Source organism: Artemia sp. Qi Xiang Cuo, chromosome 13, assembly GCF_049724085.1.
Source record: "Artemia sp. Qi Xiang Cuo chromosome 13, ASM4972408v1, whole genome shotgun sequence".
Classification (NCBI taxonomy): domain Eukaryota; kingdom Metazoa; phylum Arthropoda; class Branchiopoda; order Anostraca; family Artemiidae; genus Artemia; species Artemia sp. Qi Xiang Cuo.
The window spans coordinates 50,670,349-50,693,067 of NC_142806.1; the positions used below are offsets into that span (position 1 = coordinate 50,670,349).

At 37.8% G+C, this 22,719-nt stretch overlaps 1 protein-coding gene across 1 annotated transcript in view; it reads right to left on the bottom strand.

Moving 5' to 3' along the window:
* The window catches only part of fwd (phosphatidylinositol 4-kinase beta fwd), a 233,133-nt gene extending 228,856 nt beyond the window's left edge, over positions 1–4,277 (bottom strand). The window contains exon 1 of the mRNA XM_089099304.1: positions 4,203–4,277. The gene's annotated coding sequence lies outside the window, so the exon portion shown is untranslated. The remainder of the gene's footprint in view (positions 1–4,202) is intronic.
* Between the last annotated feature and the right edge of the window lie 18,442 nt (positions 4,278–22,719).

The following is a 22,719-nucleotide window of genomic DNA, read 5'->3' on the forward strand; positions in this document are numbered from 1 at the left end:
ATTGCTACACAGACTGAATCCAGGGATTTGGATATGAGATTCTTCCAATTTATGTACTGAGTTTTTTGGGCAAATTCACAAACATAAATAACATCTATATCAAGATCAAAACACACAGCTTTCAGTTCATTAAGTTTTGGGGCAAGAGTATCAGAACTTGTGTAGAGCATAAAAAAACACGTTTTTTTTATTTTGTTTATTATTTTAGCAGTATTGCCACTAGTACAAGAGCAACTGATTTCATTTTCACCACTGCTCTCACTGCCCAAACAGGTAGTTTCAAATGCTTTGTCTGTTGAGACCAGCAACTCAGTGCTAGTCAGTTTTTTGCCACAATGACCCCATTCCTTATTCCCAGATTATGCTCACCTGCAGTAGCTCTTCTTTTGATCTCTTCAACCAACTCTTTTCTTTTCTGAATGTCTTCTTGAGATGTGTGTGTAAAAGGCAATAGCACCTTCTTTTGTTTGGGAGAGCTTTAATATTTCTGTTCTCTATTTACCTAATTGATGGAGAATAAGATGGGATCAGGCCTTGTGGAGGCTGATCATCCAGGTGACTATTAGCTGCCATAGCCATCTGTTCATTGAATGGAGTGTAGGTTAAAATCCCCAACTATGAGAAGATAAAAGCATAAATGTCTGAAGTGCCTGATGTAATGACACACTTAACTTCTTGAAACTTGGAATTCAGACAGAAGACATTACTGAAGATAATGCTAAGGCAACTAATGTTCTCACAGCTTCTACTATCAGAGGGGGGTTGATAATCTTTTAGAACTAGGTAACTCAATATTTTATTCAGGTTTAGCACTGTAAAAACTTTTATCTAACTCCCCATTAGATTGTTTAGATTTAGTGCTGTATAAGCTGTTGTCTGACTCTCTGCTAGAAAAAACATCATTTACATTTTTCAATGCACTAGCAAAGAAACTATGAACAAGTTTTGACTCCCCACTTAAAGTTCCATCTGAGTTGGAAGGGCAGGAGGTAGGAAGTTTGATAGAATTTTGCCATCCTGAACACAACATTTGTCTCACCATTTGCTTGCCAAGCTTGGATCTCTTCATACAGTTTTGTTCTTTTAGTCTGTTCTGCTTTGGATATGTCATTTCTGAACTGAATTCAGCAAGTTCCTCTTGTTTTATATTTTTTATTTATTTATTAACTGAAAACCTGTCTACAAAAACTTGAAAAGGACAGAGTAAAATATAAGAAAAGAAAGAAAAGAAAACAATAGTAAAAGACAAATATCAACAAAACCAATAAGATCAAATAAGAATGTCAATCATAAATAAATCAAGGATAAAATAGGAACAAAATCAAACAAAGCAAAAGCAAATTCACACATACAACATCAACATATTCATACATAATTATTTATATAAAAAAAATAAGAAATAAAAGAAATAAAAAAAAAATAAAAATCAACAACAGATAAAGTTATTGCACTAGAAGTAGGCCTAGCTCATGACCAGCTACTTTTCTAATATGTTTTCCAATAACTTGAGAGTTAGCTATTTCTGGGTCTGCAATTTTGTATATTTTAACTATAGGTGAATTTCTTTGCCAAGGTGGTAGACATAGTAAATATTTTACAAAATAGAAAAACAGCAAACAGATTTTTGACTTTTCAGATTTTGTAAATATTTTCCAAAATGGGGAAATGTACAATATATGGGGGAGGGCTACTGCATTGAACAGGCTAGCTAAGAGATGACGATTGAAGCAGAACTTGCAAGTGACAATAGAGACATAAATGATGCTCAATGAGAAGAGATCTAGTGTGACATAAAGAGGACCAGATGGGGAGGCCTAAATATACTATGTGACCAGCAGGCTGAACCGTTGAGCTCCCAAGTGCTATTGAAGGGGGAGTAGGACTCTTCCAGTTGAAAAGAACTATTTTGGACTTTGCCAAATTGAACTGAAGCCCAACCTTGAGGTATTCATCTTGAAGGATAGCAAAAATTGAACTGATTTGTGGTAGTGTACAACTGGGATTCAGAATATCATCTGCATAGCACATAAACGACAGATTAGTAGATGCCAAAATTAAAGAGCAGGGGCATTGGTCTTGAGGCTCAAGGACGTAATTATTCAAAAATTTGGAGAAAGAAACTACACCTTGTCAAGCGCTCTTTAAGACAAGTATGAGCCTTTTCTTGGGAATCGGAGCCGATTTCTTAACTGGCGGAAGTTTCAGTCAAATGGATAACTGTGTATACATATCCCTAAGTGTACAAATTATATCTGGGTTCAATCCACGCCTACCAGCTTTAAGAAACATTGCAGAGTGAATGAGTGAGTCAAATGTGTGTCTTACATTGTGACCAGAAAGAACTAGACTTTCTCCCACAGAATCAACATCAATAAGAGTGTTTGCTACTACAGTGAGAGCATCAGCACAGCCAGTTCCTTGTTTGAAGCCAAATTGGTGTGGGGGTGCATAACAAGTTGCTTCGAGTTTGTTCCTAAAGAGAAGTTTGAAGAGCTTACAAAGAGAGGTTGCATCAGTGATGGGCTGAAACAAGGTATACTGGGATACTGCTTGTCCCTTCTTAGGGATTGGGGTAAGGTCACCAATAGAGAATGTAGAGGGCAAAGCGCATTGAGTGAATATCATCTGCATTAGCAGTGTGAGGTGTTGGGTTAAAAGAGGGCTTTCGTTCTTTATATGCATAGCTCCCACCCAATCAAAGCCACTGGAAGGTTTCCACTTTAATTTTTGGGTTGCTTTGTCTATTGCTTGAGTTGTCACAGTGTAATCTGTTTTTGGTGAAGAAGCTAAGAAGGCATATAAATCTTTATCATACTGATCCTGAAGATGAACTTCTGAAGAACTTGTTTCTTTGTTTCAAGGTTCAAAATAGAGAAAATGATAGGTGAGTTTAAGTTAGTTGGCTTAGCAAAGCAATGGGGGTTTATGATGGATATATTTTGAGGTTACAAACTTGGGGCAAATACTGCTAGATAAACTGACTGTCATTTGGTTTTGCTGGCACTCTACCTTTATCTTTGATTATCAACTGCTTCATTTTGTTCTCTAAGTGGTTATCAAGATCCATTTTCAAAGACTATTTAGCAAGTCCTGGTTGATGGCATTATCATATGTTTGCTCAAGGGTTTCTATCCATGTTCTAATGGCTGGAAATCTACAATCCACATCTTCAATCACTTCATGCTTAAATTAATAAAAGACATTTTTCACAACTTCCTTAATTTTTACATCAAAATCCTGGATGACATCTAGGGCTGGTTGAATTGGTTCAAGGGATTTGGTAGTGGCATCTTGAATAACTAATGCATTTAGTCTTGCTTGTTTGCCCTCCTTACATATTGGACAATGCCACTCATATCCAGTATGCCTTGTCATCTTTGTCAATAGATCATACTCTGGCTCGGCCATTTCAGGGCAATCTATACATAGCCACTTACTGCAAACATTGCAATTCATTTCACTTAATTCTTCATCTAAATGACAATCACCAGCTGCACACAGATCAGTTCCTTTTTTGGACTTAGGTGATGTTGTTGTGGCAGCATTTTTACAAATAAAGGACAAATAGCACTCTGTAGTTTCAACCAAATACTGGCCTAAATATTAAGATTGGTGCTAGGTTCACAACCTATGATCAACAAAAATTAAACATCACAGTTCAAATATGCATAGCATATTTATAGCATATGCATAGCATCACTAGGATGCAGGGGAGATGTACAGCTTCTGAAAGGGGTGTGAAGAAGAGCTACTGAGGCAGTAGCAAAGATGAAAGAGAAGCCCTATGATAAATGTTTGAAGGAGCTGAAATTATCAACACTGTGAGAGCAAAGAGTAACTTGTCTATAATTTTAAAAAATTCATTTCTGATGCAAATGAATGTGTATGTCAGGATGAAATCCCTATTCTAAAGGTAGGGGCCTAGCCTATTTCTTAGCTGTCTCATTAGTGAGATGATCAGAATAATTAGCTTTATTTTTGATACACAACAATTGCAGAATATTATCTAAAATCAATTTCGTTTGAGGTGGGAAGGGGTGAAGGTGAGTAGCCTACTCCAAAATACATACACAGGGATCATGGAGGCTCAGAATCCATTCCTGAGTTTCATTCACCTACATCCTGATAGCAAAAAAAGCCCCTCAGCAAAATTGAACATTAAATCCGTTGAATTCTTCCAATGAACAACTAAATATACTTACTTGAATCTCATGTTTCTGTTCATAGCATAATATATATAAAATCCCTATTTTATTCTACCTCTTCTAGAAAGGAACTAATTGACCACGTTTGGGTTGCCGCCGGACCTGAATAAAAGGCTGAGCACACATAGCTGACTTCGGGAACTGATTTCCAAATCAGCACCGATTTTTAAAGAAATCGGCGTCGATTTTCATGATGATTTTCATCAGGATCATCACAAAACAAAAGAGAGATACAAATAAATAGCCATCCAGAGATGTCCATGGTGAAAGATCCCGCTAGTGAGCTGAAATCAATCTGGCAACTATTAATAAACTCCAGTTGACTATTTGTGTCCATGATTTTGTATCGAAATTCTCGTGCAATAAATTTTCTTTCAACAAATTTTTCTTACCGCTATCGTTTTTCCACTGATATTGAAATCGACTCCCGAAATCAGCTACGTCTGCCGAGCCCTCAACATTTAAAGCAATAACATAGTTAAGAATAGACCCCGACACTACCCCGATAGCGAAAGGCCGGCGGCGCGCTGCCGGTGTGCCGCCGATGATTTTTTCACAACGCCGCCAGTGAAATATCGGTGGTGCACCGCCGGCATGTTCAATGTTAACCATAAACATTAATGTTTTCATGAGTCTTTCTCAAATCCCAGCTTGAATTTACAACAGATTACAACAGCTTTGGCGTTTCAGAACCCTTGCATAAAAATTGAAATAATAGATTATAGATTCACTATGGCATTCAATAAGATCCAAAGAATCTAATTAAAAGGGAGTACACACAAACACCAAATTAGGCCAGTAGCCTATGAGAAATCTAAAAAAAACCCTAGACAATGAACATGCCCCAATGAGGAGCCCTGGGTCTATCAAAATATTTCTGTGGTTTTCCAGGGAATTTTATTTCATTTTCTTCCGTCTCCGCTTTAAGTGAAAAATATAATCAACTTTTTGGCATCCCTGCGTTTAATAAAAAAAATGGAGGTATTATCATGTAAAAATGTTAGCCCCCTATCCCCCCCCCCCCCGTAAAAGACAATAACATACATTTTTTAATAAATCAAATGTTTGTGGTCACTTCCGTTTCAATCATCAATTCCCCTACCTTGTTCACAGTATATAGATAAATTTTGTCTCAATAGAAGGTTTTCTTTCGGGGGGAGGGGTAATTTTTTTCAGTAAGAAGATTGTATTTTCTTTAATCTAGCATGCATTCAATAATTACGTATTAAACATTAAGAAAATTTACCCAAAAATAGCAAAAGAAAACAAAATTCTACAAACTACCGATTCAGCAATCACAAAAATCTGTTGACTATCAATTTGAAAATCCAAATGAGTCTTTATAGTGTATGTATTCCGTTCAACTTAAAAATAAAATTCTTGACTGCGAATGATGTAAGAATCTTATCGCAATTAAATAAAAAAAAACAAGTTTTTTAAACTGAAAGTAAGGAGCGACATTAAAACTTAAAACGAACAGAAATTATTCCGTATATGAAAGGGACTGTCCCCTCCTCAACGCCTCGCTCTTTACGCTAAAGTTTTTTATTGTTTAAAAAAATAAAGTTGTGAGACAGAGTCAAACTTTAGCGTAAAGAGCAAGGCGTTGAGGAGGGGACAGCCCCTTTCATATACGGAGTAATTTCTGTTCGTTTTAAGTTTTAATGTCGCTCCTTACTTTCAGTTTAAAAAACTTGTTTTTTTTATTTAATTTTTGAACGTTTTTGAATAAATGCAGGTTTTGATCTTGGCTCACCGTACATGAATAATTAAAACAAAATTTTCATATTAATTTACTTTTATTTAGTTAAATGGCTTTCTCGAAACTTGTTTAATTTTATTTACGAACGTTTTTATTAGTAATAAAGATACGTAACTTACGAATTAACTTACGTAACGAACTTCTATATTCATATATTTTTAATACGTATATTAGGGGGTTTCCCCCCCCCCTAGTCAATACCTCGCTCTTTAAGCTAAAGTTCGAATTTTGTTCCAATTCTTTAAAAATGACCGCTTAATCACAAAGGCCGTTAATTAGAATAAATAGCTCTTATGAAAGTCCTAAGAAATCTTTGGCTTAAAGAGCGAGGTATTGACTACGGGGTGAACCCAATCATGTATGTAATATTTTCTGTTCGTTTAAAGTTTTGATGTTGCTGCTATTGTAGTTGAAATACTTGTTTTTTTATATCAAATTTCTGATCTTTTTTTAAATAATGCTGGGAAGTCCGGCGTCCCCTTCATAGCAACGTCCCTTCCCCCATGAAAACTTCCTTCATGGAAAGATCCTCCCACATAACCCCCGACCCACCCAGCCCCCCACTACTAGGAAAAATCTCCCTTGAAAATGTCTGTATACTTCCAAATAACCAATACTATATGTTAACATTGGGTAAAGTTCATAACTTTCAGCCCCCCCCCAAGGAACTTCGGGGGATTAAGTCATCATAAAAGACATACTTAATATATTTTCGAACATGCTGAACAAAATGGCTATCTCAAAATTTTGATCAGGTGACTTTGGGAAAAAAATGAGCGTGGGAGGGGGCCTAGTTGCCCTCCATTTTTTTTGGTCACTTAAAAAGGGCACTAGAACTTTTAATTTCCATTCCAATGAACCCTTCCACGATATTCTAGGACAACTTGTTCGATACGATCACCCCTGGGAAAAAAAAAACAAAACAAACAAATAAACACGCACCCGTGATCTTTCTTCTGGCAAAAAATGCAAAATTCCACATATTTGTAGATGGGAGCTTGAAACCTCTACAGTAGGGTTCTCTGATACGCTGAATATGATGGTGTGATTTTCATTAAGGTTTTATGACATTTAGGGGGTCTTTCCTCCTTTTTTCGAAAATCAGCCAAATTTTCTCAGGCGCGTAACTTTTGATAGGTAGAATTAAACTTGATTAAACTTATCTACTTGAAATCAGTATTAAAATCCGATTGTTTTGATGTATCTATTTTCATCAAAATACTGTTTTCTAGAGTTTCGGTTACCATTGAGCCGGGTCGCTCCTTACTTACAGTTCGTTACCACGAACTTTTTGATTGAGAAACTGCATTTGAAATGGTTTAATCTTATCAAACAGTTTGTTGTAATGAACTGTAAGTAAGGAGCGACCCAGCTCAATAGCAACCGAAACTATAAAAACGGGATACCAATTATGATACCAATAGATACGTTAAAAGAATTGTATTTTTATGCTGATTTCAAATATATAATTTTCATCAAGTTTAGCGTTACCCGTCAAAAGTTAAAAGCCCGAGAATATTTGTCTTTTTTTCGAAAAAGGAGGAGACACCCCCAAAAACTCATAGAATCTTAAAGTACCAAGGACACCTAAAATGAAAACTAATTCATGAAATTGGTTAAGTGCAAACTTACACAGCCATATACGTCTTAAATTAGTGTGAAAAACCGATAATTCATTTTTTAAGGAGAAAGATCGCCTGTTTACATATTGTATTCCAATACGAAAGTTCGTGGCCAATTTCAAAAATAAAAAAGTGCGCTGTTAAACAACAGAAAATTACCTTAATTACCTTAATTACCTTAATTCGCACTTGGAGCAAATTAAGGTCCATACTGGATCTGTTGTGCTCCGGGTCAAATGATGGCAAAAATTCGTCACTGTGTTAGGGCCCAGTGACACGCCAAAGGAGAGGTCTGTTGGAGAGATGCAATTTAAGCCCACTCGGTAGCGGTGGCCACGAGGTAGGTATGGCCCGTAAAGACCATTCTCAGTGGTATAGAGCTGACACCGCCACACAACAGCAACTTCGGATCGAGTATGCGAGATGATTGAGTATGACAAGCGGCATCAGCCTCCTAGCAAGACACTCGTTATGATAAAGCTGACATCAGTCGGTAGTTGAGTGGGACGGACAGTCCCCCTCATATATCCATGGCTTGTTATTCCATTCCTTGTCAAGTCTGGACTTGAAGGACGTAGCCGTAGGTGCAGTCGCTGTTTCAGCTTGAAGGCTATTCCAATCGTTGACAACACGCTCGGAGAAGAAGTGTTGCCGCGTTCGTGTTTTAACAAAACGTTTTGACAGCTTATGTGAGTGTCTTCTTGTATGGTGCTGACTTGAATGTTTGGTAAGGGGGGGGTTATTTGGTTGTGCGTTATACTTGTTGGTCAGCCTCATATCACCACGGCGGCGTCTGAAGACGAGTGTTGGCAGCTGCATGCGTTCCAGTCTCTTGTTGTATGGGAGATCTCGTAGGCCAGCTATGCACTTCGTGGCACGTCTCTGAACTCCTTCGATTAGACTGGAATCATTCTTATAAGAAGGGGAGGTGAGACACGTATCAAAATCCAAAACGGGTCTAACTATTGCCTTATAGAGCCTTAGAAAGACTATACGGGAGCGGCTGGTTATAGTGCGTTTGAGGAGACCAAGGCTTGAATTTGCTTTTGAAACTGCTTGTTGCCAGTGGCCGTGGAACTTCAGTTGCTCATCTATCAGCACTCCTAGATCTCTTTCTTCGGGACTTGTCTTTAGTACTAAGCTAGCCAGTGAATTGGGATCGGACATGTTGTACTGGTGACGGGGGTTGTTGCTTCCAAAGTGAAGGACACTGCACTTTGATGTGTTGAATTCAAGTAGCTAGTCTTGTGCCCACATTTGGATTTTAAGAAGGTCACATTGCAGACTTTGGTGGTTTGCAGGCCCAAACAGCTTGGAGTCGTTGGCATAGAGAGTGATGCTGTTTTCTGTTCCATTCATCAAATTGTTGATGTATATAAGGAATAGGGTAGGGCCCAAGACAGTACCTTGGGGGACTCCGCTTACAACATCACATGGTTCGGAGAAGACCTTATCGCCATTAGTTGTGAAGAGTCGAACCTGCTGACTCCGACCAGTCAGAAAGTCCATGACCCAATCGACCATGTTCAAGTGGGTACCTGCTGCTAAAAGTTTCAATCTGAGACGGTTGTGTGGTACCTTGTCGAAAGCCTTGGCTAGGTCCAGTAAAATCAGGTCCACAGGGATTCCTTTCTCCAGGTGATTTGTTATGGTCCTGTTTGTCTCAAAGAGATTGGTCTCAACCAATTTTCCTGGCAGAAATTCAGGCTGGTCAGGGGAAAGTATATTATTATTACGGAGATGTGTCAAAATATCAGCATTCACAATCTGCTCAAGGGTTTTTGCCGCCGCTGAGGTCAGACTGATGGGTCTGTAGATTTTGGCTTTGGTGCAGTCACCTTTCTTGAGTATTGGGGTGACATGGGTCAGCTTCCAGTCTTTGGGTAGCTTTTTTGAGTCAAGCGACAGTTGGAATATAATGCATAGTGGTTGTGCAATTTCTTTGGCAAGCTCCTTCAATAGTCTTGGGTGCAAGTTATCAGGACCGGCGGACTTATTGACGTCTAGCGCTTCAAGTCACTTTTGGACGACAGGGGGGGGAGAGTAGAATAGATGGCATCGGGTTAGGGATGTCGTATGGTGAGCTATGAGGAAGAGGACCATCTGGTTCATTGGTGAAAACCGGCGCAAACTGCCTGTTTAGGAGTTCGGTGATGTCCTTCATGTTGGTCACTTCCTTGCTATCATCTGCACCGACGGCTTTTACTGACCGTCTGCTGTGGTCCTTACTTGATACGTACTTCCAGAACCTCTTTAGGTTATTCTTACTATCATCAGCTAGCTTGGACTCGTACCGTGTGTAAAGTTGTTTAGTTAGGCTTCTTAGTTTGTTTCGACCTTTCGCAAACTTTTGGTAGTGTTCTTCCTTCTCTCCTTTATTGTACTTTCTCCAGTACCATCCCCTCCTGTTTCTTTCCTTGCGTATCTTGGGGGTCATGAAAGGCAGTGTTTTGGGCTTTGGCGTGAGTTTTACTGACGTGTGTTTTTTTTAAGTGTAAGTAGCTCGTCCTTTAGGTTAGCCCATTGTTGGTCGACGTCCCCTTGAAGTAAAGGTGACCAAACTACGCCTTCCAGCTCTTTTCTGATCGCGCCGTAATCTACATAAGTTTTCTTTATGTAATCATTTTTTATCTTACGAAATGACAGATTCACTTCTAGGATTATATGATTGCTCTTTCCTAGAGGAGGTAAGTAATTTTTGTTCTGAAGCTTGTTTTTATCCCGTAAGAACACTAGATCCAGTAGAGTCGGTCTCTGGAAGAGACTGCCTCTAGTAGCTTGTTCGACTATCTGGCAGAGATTAAGGTTGTGAAGGTCGTCTGTGAATAGATTCGTGCTTCTGCTTCTGTTCGTAAGTACAGGTATATATGGATATCCATCCTTCCATATGAGGTCAGGGAAGTTGAAATCACCAGCTATAAAAAGGTCCCCCGTGTAATTCATAGTTGCTTTATGCAGCATTGCTGCTATTGTCCGCTCGGTTTCTTGGCAATCAGAGGCAGATTGGTTTCTGTAAATACAGCCTACTCTGGTTATTACTCCACCGCCGTCATCACATAGGTCGAACCATACAGATTCGACAAATTGTGAGTTACCTGGGAGACATAATGATTGTATACTATAACATGTCTTGAATAGCGCCAATGTACCACGCCTGCATTCAGAAGACTGTAAGTTTGACATGACATTATACCCTGGAATCTTAACATGGGAATTTTTGGTTCTATTTCTATTGAACTTGGGACCAACTTTGTTCAATCGGATCAAATCATAATTTTTGCAATAAATCACGGATTTCAGCTCGTTTAATTTGTTAGGACATTGGTCGACGTTAGTAATTAGAGCATAAAAATCTGTACTTACTCGTTTTTGGTGTTGCTTGCTCTGGTCGTTGGTCCCCTTGCCCGGCTGATCCGAGTCCTCATCTGTTTTGCCTAAAGTGGTCGCTGGCACTTTTGAGTTAGCAGTGTAGTAGCTTCCATAGCTTGTTTCGCTCTCCAATGAGCTATCACTAGTCATGGATGAGAGTCTTTCCGTAGAAAAAGCACTAACATGTTCGGTAACACCCATATTTACATTATTTACACAGTTCACAACTTGGAATTCTACATCTACATCGGACTCGGAGGAGAGACTTCTCCTCCGCTTTTCAGGTTTTTTGACACAATACGGAGGTCACGGATTGCGAGGTTTTATTCACCACCAGCTATTCTGTCCTTAAGCTCTGCAAGAAGTGCATTATATCTCTCTTGATCTTGTTTCGATCGATCATGGCGGAACTTTACTGCTCCTTTCCTTGAGAGAGACTCTTTTAAGATCTTTTTTTTAATTTGAAAGGATAACACAGTAAGCAAAAGGGGCAGTGCCGCATTCCAGGTTGGATCGCTAGCCTGTATATTCTGCTTTAGGTGATAGACATTAGTTAAGGGACCACAATTGATTCCGTACTCAGTTGGTAAAAACTGCTTGAGAGCGTTAGTGTCCTCAATGGAAGTGTTGATACCGTATACAACACTGTGGTTGGTTCGTAACTCTTTGTCTTTGTCATCTTAGATGATCTGTTATACTTCAGATTCTAACGACTGCTAAAGATTACAACTAAGTGCATGGACTTCTGGTAGCACAGTTTTCTTCGTTTTATCCATACTACATTTTGAGGATAGGGCCACCTCCACACTATTTACTTTGTCTTTTATAGAACCTAGCTCAGCTCGAAGTGTACTCTTAGTCTGTACTATGGTATTGGAGAGACTACTCTGAAGGTTTCCTATGGCTTGCGTGATCACAGTAGTGATATCTTGGATAGTAACTGCGGGTTGGGGAGGGATAATGGATCTAGGGGTGGTCACATTTGATTTGAACCAAGCACAGTCCCATTGGAAACCTTTTTTCTCCTGAATTTTCACAAGATGTTTATACTCTGTATCGGATATTTTCAGCCAGTGACAACATATCCATTTCCCACACGCATCACAAATTACTGCTTTAAAGTCCTCTTCTAGGTCTGAAGTACATAACAGGCATCTGTCCACATTTTTCTGAGGACTCTCTCTGGGACATTTCGATTTTGGTGACATTTCGGGCACAAACAAATTTTCCAACAACTGTAAATTGTATTGGAAACGCTGACAGAAAAAAATTCAAGATATATAGACGTTAAAGAATCCAGGGAATTAAACTTATGTATTATCATTTGGAAAACACACAAATTAAATGAAAATCCAAAGTGAGTAACTAAAATTTATCACTTTAGGGTCCACGGAATATGAAAATCTTACATTAGCATTGGAAAAATGTCTTAGACACTCAGTTTGAGCCAATAATTCACAAGTTAAATTTCACAGGATGACATGGGTTTGTTGATCAACAATGGATATTTCCCATATATTCTGTCACTTGTCTTTGTCTTTTCTTGTGCTAAGCGTCAACTCTTGCAAAATTCGATGATGTTGTAAGACTGGAACTGGAATAAGGAAATGCCAGGAATTTAAATTTGTTCTTTTATTTCTTGATGACCAAAAAATAAATAAATCAGCATATAGCCTTAGAAAGTGTTGTTTTCTTGTATGTTATGGTAAAACAGAAATCAGAACCTAGTTCCGCAAAGCTCTTTTCTTTGAAAAATACTTTTAAGGAATGCTTCTTGAAAAGAGCTTGGCTAGACTAGGCCTAGTCTTGATTTTACTAGGATTTTTGGCATTCCAGGATCTTTTAACCATGAAGCAGTGTAAAGGTAAACATTAATGATTCTAAAAGAAAGTATCAATATATAGGCTACCCTGTTGGTAGTTTTGCAGACCTAATGACTTCCACTGATAGCCTACCTTATGTAGGCTAAGGTAAAACACCTAGTAGGCTGTGTGATTTGCTTGAATATTTTGATATAAATCTACCTCATAGTTACTATATAATAGTAGCATATACCTTTTATGCTTTTTTATATTAGAAATACATTGGTTCTAGGCCTATTAAAGTCATTGGTTCTTTATACTCTAAGCAACGAATATTGTCATTTACTCTTATATACAAAGCACTAAAATCAAAAACAATAGGCAATATTGTGTTTCCTTTAAATATGGAGAATGATATAAAGTCTTCTGTATGACTTTTTAAACATCAAATTATTATAGAGAAACATGAATAAAGTTATACAGAATGCTTTATGGTTTTCTTATTTAATATATGATCCACTAAAATGTCATAAAAAAGAAATTCCATTACCCCACTGATACATAGAGAAAACAACAAAGTCATACAGATGGCCTTTCATAGTTCCAATTGCCGTTCAGGCAGCTGGGTGGTCATATATCAATCCAAAAACTTAGTCAACCTACCTGAGAATTTATGTGGCAAGGAAAATTAGGCTTAGGATGCTTCTTCATCAGCAAGTTCCATAGACATTGTCTGCTGTGAGTCAGCCCAAAAATCTTAGTAATCTTTTTTGTAATTCAAGAAGACTTTCCAAGTAGGCCTGTCCGCCTAGAGTCTAAGGCATTTTGACCAAGTTCTAGGATTAACATGACCACTAAGTCACCTGGACTTGCAGTCCTCAGTCAGAAAACCCAATCTATAAGCCAAAACAGTTACACTAAAGCAGAATTAATTGAAAATTGGTTGACTGAAAAGTTGCCTGGCCTTGTGTGCAAACAGGTGGCATAGGATCTACCTGCCTAAAGTCTTAGACAGGCAACCCAGTTTATAAGCTCAGACAGTTACACTACCACAAAATTCATTCAAAATTGGTTGAACCAACATGTTGCCTGGATTTGCAGGTGAACAAGTGACATAAGGTCTGCCTGCCTATAGTCTCAGGCAAGGGCAGCTGAGTTTTAGGACCAACATATGAACATCAAATTGCCTGGACTCACAGGCAAACCAACAGCAATAATAATAATCAATTGAATTTTCAAAATATATATCCAATAGGCCTTCAAAAAATTATGGGTATTTATTAGTGAAAAGGATGTCACACTGTTATACTAAAGCAATGCAGGAAAAAAAGGTACTGTTCTAATATCTGGGGAACGTGCAAGAAGTGAATTTTGGTTAATGCTAGTGAAATAAAACAAAATAGGATAAAAATATAATAGTTTAGAAACAAATTTTGGCTGTATATTTGCACATTAGGAGGGTGGGGGTAAAGCATAGCATATAATAAATATATAACCTAAACTAACCTAGGCAATTTTTTTTCTCCTAAACCCCAAAAAACCAAAGCTTGAATATAGTTCCTGGAGTGAGAAACCCCTTGTTTATAGACCATAAGATAGGAAATTACTGGGTAATGTTATCTGTTCTTGGCTTTTCTCAAGCTGCATTCTTGCATGTTGCCCATATATTAGAACAGTACCAAAAAAATTTAGTGGAACAAAACATGTATTATATTAAGAACAAAATTAGACAGTCATGGCTTCTCTGAATGACAAATGTTGATTAAATAAAGCAATACTATTAGATCATTATCTGTCATTGTTATTATGTAATATATATTTTGAATCGTATACAATATATTATTGTATTCTTTGTACTTGCCATTTTACACTGTTTATTCTAATTCAGCATTAGGCCACATAATTTTGGGGTGCCAATTATGTGACGGGGGAGCAGTTGCCTCAGTTAGACTTTGAAAAATACCTTCTTATTTCTATTTTGCTACTTTTTATTTTATCATGGCTAACTGGTTATTTTTACCCCATTTACATTTTGAGGATTGGAATCACTGACATAATTACCAGATACAAATCATCAGCACAACTGGGTTATATTTTGTTCAGTGATGAGCCTGAATAAAAGACTCTTACTTAGTTACTTCATAATAAATAAATTATTATGGTTATTAGACTTCGAAGTTGATACCACAAGCCTATGCTTTACTCCCCCCTAATATGGAAATATATAGCCTAAGTCAGCTTCAATCATTAGTCAGCTACATATGACCTATTTTTCTCCTTAGCCAGTTATTTAAAGAAGCAAATTTTTGAGCATAGGGTTACTAGGTTTCTCTGGGCTGTTCTGAGCCTTCTAGCCCCTTCAGGGCTCAAAATTAATAGTCCCTGTGAAGTGATTATTTAATTATAAAAGAGCATAAAAAATACTCATTACTTTGAATTGTGCTGAAACGCTAAATTTTGTTGAAAACTGCAGTCTAGGCTATATACCAAAAATATGGTGTTGATTTATAATTCAGGGTATATTTTTCACCATTATGGAGGGAGGGAGGGGAGAGTCTTTATAAATTTAGCTATATATGGATTTGCAATGGAGTTCTGACTATACGTGTGTCTTATTTTTTAGGCCAGACAATCTTAATATTAAATTAGGCTAATCATAAAACTTTGAATATAGCTTTGAACTTGGAAGCTTATTTTTTTTATAATGCCCTTTTCCTATCACATTTAAAACAGTTGAAATGGGTGACTTTGATATTGATTGTTTTTTTTTTGCTCTTTTGGATTCTTAAAAAGATATCTTGTATTAAAAACAGGCACTATCAAGGTACTATCACTTAATTATAATAGCTCCGTATGCCCCCCCCTTCTGGATACTATCTTGATAGGGCACCGTCTCTGCTTTAATTAAAAAAAATATTTAACTTATTTGCACCCCTGCTTTAAAAAAATTGAGGTATTATGATTTAAATATTATAGCTCACTACTCCCCCCTCTCTGGATACCACCTTGATAAAATACCGTCTCTGCTTTAAATTAGAAAAAAAAATCAGGGATCCCTGCTTTCAATAAAAAATTTTTTGAGATATTATCATTTAAATGTAATACTTCCCTCTCCCCCCCCTCTGGATACCACATTGATAGTATACTGTCTCAGCTTTCATTAGAAAAATAAGTTACTTAATAATTAACTAGGTCACTATATGGTTCAAACAAACACGCAAAATAACGTTAAAAAGCTCAGTGTTCCTTGAAAAAAATTGAGGGTATGAGTAAGGGGGTACAAAGACAACAACAAAAATGTCAAAATTACTCAGATATACCTCAAATTATTGGAAAACTGAGTCATAGATTTGCCGTGGCATTCAATAAGATCCAAAGAATACAATTAAAAGGGAGCACCTTTTGGCACCTTTTGGCATCCCTGCTTTCAATAAAAAAAAATGTGGTATTATCATTTAAAAATGATAGCCCCCTATCCCCCCTCCTATAGGCAATAATTTACAATTTATTTTTGAATCATATTTTTTAGGTAACTTCCAGTTCAATCTTTAATTCCCAAACCTTGTATATAGCTTACTCTATCGCTAAATTTGTCACAATAGAAGGTTTTTTTTTTGGGATTCAACTTGAAAATAAAATTCCTGACTACAAACGATGTAAGAAATCGCGAGTGGGAAACCACTTTTGAAATTGTTTTAACCCATTGCATTCATATACTGTATTTTGTCAGCATATAAAAACCTTTTTTTATTGCACTATTGGTAATCGCTTCCGTCTCTTTTTATGCAAAGCAACAAAATAGACACAATTAATGACCAAGAGAGTAGAGAAGAATTATGGTATGCCAAGTAATATTTGGCAGGCAAAGACAACAAAAAAAATATCAAAATTACTTGGATATAACCAAAGTCATCTTCCAACTGTTTCAGAGATGTGCAATTTAATTAAATAATTTCCAAGGAAGATAATTACCAGTGGGGGAAGCCAGAAACCGCTATTTATTATCATAACCGCATACGTTAAACCCCAAAACCTGTACTGAATTCGTCACTATGGGGGGGCATTGGTTATATTTAAACAAGTTCATGGATCCCTATAACCTTTAACATCATTTTAATGTATCGCTACTTTAAATGAAAACAAATAATTAACCTTTTGGCGTCCCCGCTTTCAATAAAAAAATGAGGTATTATCATTTAAAAATGATAGCCCCCTATCCCTTTCTCCTATAGGCAATAATTTACAATTTATTTTTGAATCATATTTTTTAGGTAACTTCCAGTTCAATATTTAATTCCCGAACCTTGTACATAGCTTAGTCTATAGCTAGATTTGTCACAATAGAAGGTTTTTTTTGGATTCAACTTGAAAATAAAATTCTTGACTACAAACGATGTAAGAAATAGCGATTGGGAAACTGCATTCGAAATGATTTGAACTCATTTCATAAAGACGATCCTGTTTTTTGTCAACATATGAAGAACTGTGTATATTGCAATATTTGCAATTGCATCTGTCTCTTTTTTATGCAAAGTAACAAAAGAGACGAAAATTAATGAACAAGAGAGTAGTGAAGAATTATGGTATGCCAAGTAATATTTGGCAGGGAAAGTCACTGGTGATAAACTTCTTTAAATTAATTCCTTTTAACCCTTTCAGTCACGAATTTTAGCCTGGAAGGTCAAAATTATGAGAGTAGCGAAAGTCAACCATGTGATGGATAAGTACTTACCAGGAATTTTTTCAGATTTTTTTCTGAACGTCTTCTTTCTTTTCCACCATGTACTTGAGCAAGGACAGTGTGACCAAATTTATTCAAATACAGTATAAAACCAATGAAAAACTGAGACTTCAAATATAGTACAAAAAACGAGAAACTGAATTGACAATGATCCTTTTACGTTTCTTTAGGTTTGTGAAACTGTGCGAAACAGTTTCGCGATTCTTCCAGGCAAAGTGGGACGTTGCACTTGGTACACATGAACCTAGTCTTCATGATACAGGGGGCATTTTTACACCTGTTTTGGGCGGCAAATTTTTCTGGCCAATGAGCAAAGGAATCTTTCTTCACGGCGGAGCAGGGCCTACGAAATTTGAGTTTTCGTTTCCTACGATTTTCGGCAACCGAGTCTTCTTCATCACTCTCCTCCTCTTCGCTTGAAGGAAGAGATCTGGGTCGGCCTCTTCTTCTAGGAGTGTCTTCAGACATAATGAGAGTCTCTGCTATGTCGAGTCGGAAGGTGAGCGAATCGACAATGTTCTTTTGTCTCATATTCTGTGCCTTGCAAATCTCGACATATTCAAGCCAACTGTTGACTACAGCAAGATCGATCAAATGGAATACGAGTCTCAAAGTCCATTTTTTTGATCGAATGAGGATCCTATAGTAGGATACCATCTGGTCAAGCTTATCAACCCCACCCATACTCAGGTTATAAGCCGCAATAGCTTCCGGCTGCGTCACTTGTACCTCTGTCTTCGTTTTCTTACACCACTTCATCACGTTTTTTACGTTGCCGCTTCCAATCATGTTAGAAGCGACTATCACCGATCTACAGTCCATCCACTTGATCAGACATACTTCTCCACTCACTAGCTCGTGGAACGCCCCCCTTCCTTTCTTTTTCAGAGACGTATCAGATTCCAACTTTGCGCCAAGAACTCTATTCGCTCTGATCGTGCCGGTGCCATACATACTTTTCCGTTCAAGCTCTTCAAGGAGCGGAATACTCGTAAAAAAGTTGTCAAAGAATATTTTCGTATGCGGGCGAAGCTGGACGCGACCAGCAAGAGCTAGTACCATTCCAGGTCCCAGTCCGAACTGCTTCTGCTCTTCCGTCAGGATAGTTTTCTTACCCTGGTAAACATCAAAAGTGAGTATGATGCCGTTACTGTTACAAAGCATAAAGATTTTTATGCCCCACGGTGTTGGCTTCCCCCTGATATACTGTTTTATGTCCAATGCACCGGTGTACGGCACCATTTGCTCGTCGACTGATACATACTCAGAAGGTACGATGCTTTCTGTCTTTTTCAGGACCCGGTCTATAACCGGACGAACCTTCCATACGCGATCGGTGTTCTCCGGGTCTTTAGAGAGGATATCTACCAGATGAAACAAATTTCGGAGACGCGAAAACCTATTGAAGTTCATGGCGTCTGCTATTAGAGGTATCCGAGTCCGACTACCCCAGTACATGCGATACCTTGGGAATTTAAAAGCACTCATCGCTATATGAATACCTATGAACCTTCTTATTTCAGAGGCTGTTGTACCCAAACTTGAGCCGGTTTTCTGTACAGGATAAAGATTGGTCATCTCGGCGGCTAACTCATAAAATTCACTATCAAAATATTCTTTGAAGTAGTCTATAGGCTCCTCGGGACCAAGTGGCGGCGGCGCCGGGTCGGCATTGTTGATAACTTTCGAGAAGATCGCATTCTTCCATACGAGTCTGCGTTTTCGATTTTTCGGAGGCGGGGGAGGAGCGGCTCATCATCCTCAACTTCCGATAATGAATCTTCATCCGTATCGTGTGGCTGCGATAGATTTACTGACGCCCAATCTTCACCTTCGTCATCTGAGTTTGGTAGGTCCGATAACTCTGAAAGGTCTGAGTCGATCGCGTCCAAGACATTCAGTATGTCAGCGTGACGAACTCGACGTGGTCGATCATTGGATGGACCTGGAAAAGAAGATAGTGAGTCGCTTTTACAGAATAGCGACTTGACAGGAAAAAGTTATCACTGATGTTTTCAAATAATACTACCAAAAGTATGTTCCTCTGACTGTACCATATATGCTGCTATTGAACTAGAAAAGTTAGTATCAAGTCACACTGTCCTTACCCAAGAACACGCTACTTCGAAAAAATCTGCGGCATCTATCCAACGCACTAGCGAGGTAAACTTTTTTAATAGATGGGGTAACTAACTGAAAAGGACAAATGAACCCCTTTTTTCGCGTATTTTCATGGTAAATCTGGTAAAAAAAATGCATGAAAACATACCTGGTAGATCCATTCTTTCGAGTACGGATGTGCAACAACTTCAAAATACTGCTAAAAATCAGAATTTAGCATCATCGGTTTGAAACTTCGCCAGTGTCTTTTCGCAGTACTTATTATTATGGAGCGCATACTCGAGTATCGCTGCCATCTACAGGGTCCAAGAAGACCAAGCGAAGCTGTGATGTTCTCATGTGAGAACATGGTGACTGAAAGGGTTAATATTTCTCTTCTCTTTTTTAGTTTTCCTTTCTTTTGCCGTAGTATTAAATAAATCGTCACGAAATTTAAATTTGACTCCAGTGTCCATCATCTTTGACTGCCTTTTTTTATTGCAGTTCCACTTTGCATCTTTTTTCTCTCTTCTAGTTTTCTTTACTTTTACCGCAGAAACAAATATTTTGTTATCAAACGGGAATTGAATTCCGACGTTTGGTTTTTAATATTGTACTAAAATTTCTCGAACTTTACAAGGAAAAGTATGTACAATAAATTTCATCTCATTTTCCTTTGTCACAGTGAGTGTTTCACCTTGATATGTACTTGTCGATATCTCATATTCAGTTTAAGTGTTTTGGAGGTTTCTGTTTTCTAAAAAAAAATTCAAAAAAATTATTTTCGCGTGTTCTGTTTTTAATATAATGTAGTTTTTTTACTTCTGCATCCCACTTTTGAGGATTATCAACATTTCTAACACGAGTATCAAGTATTATCATTTTTTCGACAGGGGGGTTCAGCCTCCCATTTTGTTTTATGGGCTGGTCCGCCTCCCCGCCTTGTTAACCAAGTTGCATATATTTCTGTTTTAGAATTTAATGTCTGGTAATTTTCATTTTATCGTGATCGCTTCTTAGACAAATTATTATGACTATCCGATAGCCTAGAAGTTTGTTGTGATAAAACCTCAGTTTCTGGGATTCCCCATTGGGCTTCTATTAGGCCTATCATGGTTCTTTTAAAGTCTTGGGGATCTCTCTCTCTCTCTCTCTCTGACTTAGTGCTCCCTTCGTTCTCTAGCTATTCTGATTTTCTCTCTTTCTTCTCTATCTTCCTTCTCTTTTCGTTCTGTGGCCATTCTATCAGCCTCCTTTTTTGGCTCTCTAGCTTTTCTATCAGCCTCTTCCTTTTTCCTCTTGCTATTCTATCAGCCTCTTCTTTTTGCTGTCTGGCTTTTCTTTCTTCCTCTCTTTCTCTTCTATCTTTCTCTCTTTGTTTCCTATCTCCTCCTCTTTTCGTTCTCTGGCTCTTCTTTCTTTCTTTCTTTCTTTCATGTAATTTAATAAACATTTTGTCATATCTACATGACTACTTTTTCGCAAGCCCCTGCTGGAAATTGAGGTTCTACTACTCCTGCTATTCTGACTACTTTTATTCCTTCTGTCATTATAACTTCCTAATTTATTTTCTGAATCTATTCGTTTCATATCTGTATTATCTCTAACCCGCAACTCCCTTTATTTTGCACATCATATGACAGGTGTGTTTGTCTCGTTGTTTCATATAGTATATCTTCCTTGTTTATTTCGTAGCCCTACCGGGTGTACTCCTTCCCAATTCTATTAACTCTTAATCAATTATTCAATCGTGGCAAGTTCACAAGTTGCCACACGCAAAGATTATGGTGCGCAATTGCTATTGTGAATTATTATCGCCACGTAATAATGTTCAAAAAGTTTTCAAATAACCGGAATATCTAGTATTTGTTAGATAATAACGACTTCTTTCACTTCAAGCAATTTTACGTAAGAGAAATTTATTTAAAAAACGAATTAACAGGGGTTGCACGAGAAAGTAAACTGAAAAACCGCGCGAATATTCCACTAGTGAATTAGCTGGACTAAATCTCAAACAGAGGAACTACCCTGTAAAATAAATGATGTATCCTTCCGGGATGCTTGTCTTCCAAATGTCTTTTGGGCTGATTACTCAATAGGACAGGTGCCTCTCACCTTCCTTATCAAATATGCGCAGAAAACTTGACAAATGTTCCTAATTTGCCGTCTTCAATAATCTTACAACCTTCGACACTGAAGATTATATTCAAATTTGCCAATTCACTTAAATAATACCCAGACTTTCGCTTTCTCCTATCCGTTCTTAAACCCTGTAATACTTTCTAATACGGAGAGATTCCCCCACTATAAACTCAAAACTCGATTAATTTCACGTTAATCCTTTTTATTCTTAAAATCTCAGAGTTGTCTGTCTATTCCGGCGAAAAACGGTCAATTTTTTTAATTTTCTCTAATTTCCATATTTTGGCGTTTAGGCTTAGCCCAAACATTGATAAAAAGAGGTGATGAAAGGGGGTTATACTCATTCTCCTGTACTGCTTCGTTCCTAGGTAGGAGCCTGGCTAATCAAATTTTAAATTCACAATCTTTCAGATCTGTTTTCCCGTGCAGATTTTTATAGCCTATACTGTAGGCTAATTTTCACACGTATCTTCGGACACGCTTGTTCTTTTGCTATCAGTGCTGTTGATAGCTTCCTTTTTCGCTGCCACCAGTGCTATAGTGGTAAGCCATGACTGCCACCAGATATTGGTGCAAAGATAGTGCTACCCCACTTACTGGAGGGAAAGCCTTGCTGACCCCAAATATTGTAATGGAAGGCCCGTGCCTACCATTACGGTTCTATAAATACAGAGTATGTTAATACCCAATTTACGGTATATCCTGCCCCAGAGTATGATAAGTGATCGAACGGTCAAACTCTAGGCCAAGGATGACCAACCTTGGTTACCACTAATATTTCTAGCCATCTCCTTGGAGGGTAAACGGAACCCCCCGTTGATATAATAAATGACAGTATGTCTCGCAACTCTTTTCCTATTACAAATAATAGAATCTCAGCCCTTCTATAGGCTGCCGGACTCCACTAGGCTAATAAGTCAAAGACAATATAAAAAGTAAGTTTGCTGTATTCACAATCACAGGTGTATCAGAACTG